The sequence below is a fragment of the Myotis davidii genome, unplaced genomic scaffold (assembly GCF_000327345.1).
Source record: "Myotis davidii unplaced genomic scaffold, ASM32734v1 scaffold1017, whole genome shotgun sequence".
Lineage (NCBI taxonomy): Eukaryota > Metazoa > Chordata > Mammalia > Chiroptera > Vespertilionidae > Myotis > Myotis davidii.
In genome coordinates this window covers 641,747-643,035 of record NW_006288361.1, presented here as the reverse complement: position 1 = coordinate 643,035, position 1,289 = coordinate 641,747, and positions in this window count along the sequence as shown.

Here is a 1,289-nt window from a genome sequence, read left to right as displayed (position 1 = left end):
ATCGGTGTTGTCGTGCTACTAGTGAATGCATTCTACAGGAATGTGGCTTTACCTTCAACTCTGAGCATATTACACTTACATTTTAAAAAACTTTGGTAAGTTTAATATTTAGTAGACCACATCTGATTTGTTGAAGACTAAGTTCTTTTACTTCTTCAAGGTATTGCTTTTTTTTTTCCACCTCTTTCTCTGCATCTTTATCCTCTCTGGTAAGACAAGGAAGCTGCCCCGCCAAATTGTAGAACCTCGTGGCATCATCTGTTTGCTTAAGATCCCTGGAACACTTGGAAAGGAACATGTAATTGGATTTAGAAAAACCAGGGTGTAGATCTTCAACCTTAAGGAAATTTTGCAAAGCTGCTTGTACAGTTGAGGATGGTATTTTTCCAGAGTAGCAGCCATCTTTTTCTCAATCCAGCTCAGTTTTGAGACAGCATAACAGTGTCTTGCATTGAGATAATACAACAAGGGTTCTTTGGGTAATAACTGGATTGCTTTATCTAGATGTTCCTTGAAGCAATATCCATAGTTGAGTTTGTTTTGAAAGCTCTCAAACTCGGATACATAGCCACACAAAACTGCATACCACAGATGACAATGTCCATTCATGGGTTCTCTAGTAACAGCTTTATGTGTGCCCTTTCGTGTTTTGCAATTGTTCTACAGTGTTACGTATATTTTTAGAATCAGGAGAAAAGTGGGTTTGGTTTTGGTTTTGAATATAATATGTATCAGGTCCCACCTCTATGACATGCCAGCGTGCTGGGTGTGAGAAATGAGAAGCTGAATGATTACTGGACATTCTCTGTCCTCAGCGAGTCTGCCTCCCTGGGCCCACTGCCCCTTCCTGTATTCGTACTCACCTTGCCAAGACCTGGCGGGATTCTAAATGGTTTCTGCAGCCACGGCCATTCAGCTACGTACTTCTGAGCTCCAGTGACAACTGTAGTCCATAGTATGTGGCTTAGCTATTGATTTTGTGCATTTATTGATTCTTGAATTGTTTTAAATGAATATACATCATCTTCCCCAAAATGACTGTTTTTTAAAATGAAAACATTTTTAATATTTTAACACCCCTTAAGTTGACTAGACTGATGTATATTATGCACAATAAATATTAGTTTTGTTGGTTAAAATTCACTTTGAGTCACCGAAGAACTGACTTTTCCATAATCACTCTTCATTTGCCCCCCCCCCCCACCATGGGTCTTTTTGCTTAATATTCTCATGGTTTCATGATCAATAGTATGGCCACAAATGTCTATTTTGGTAAAGAATTTGGATAG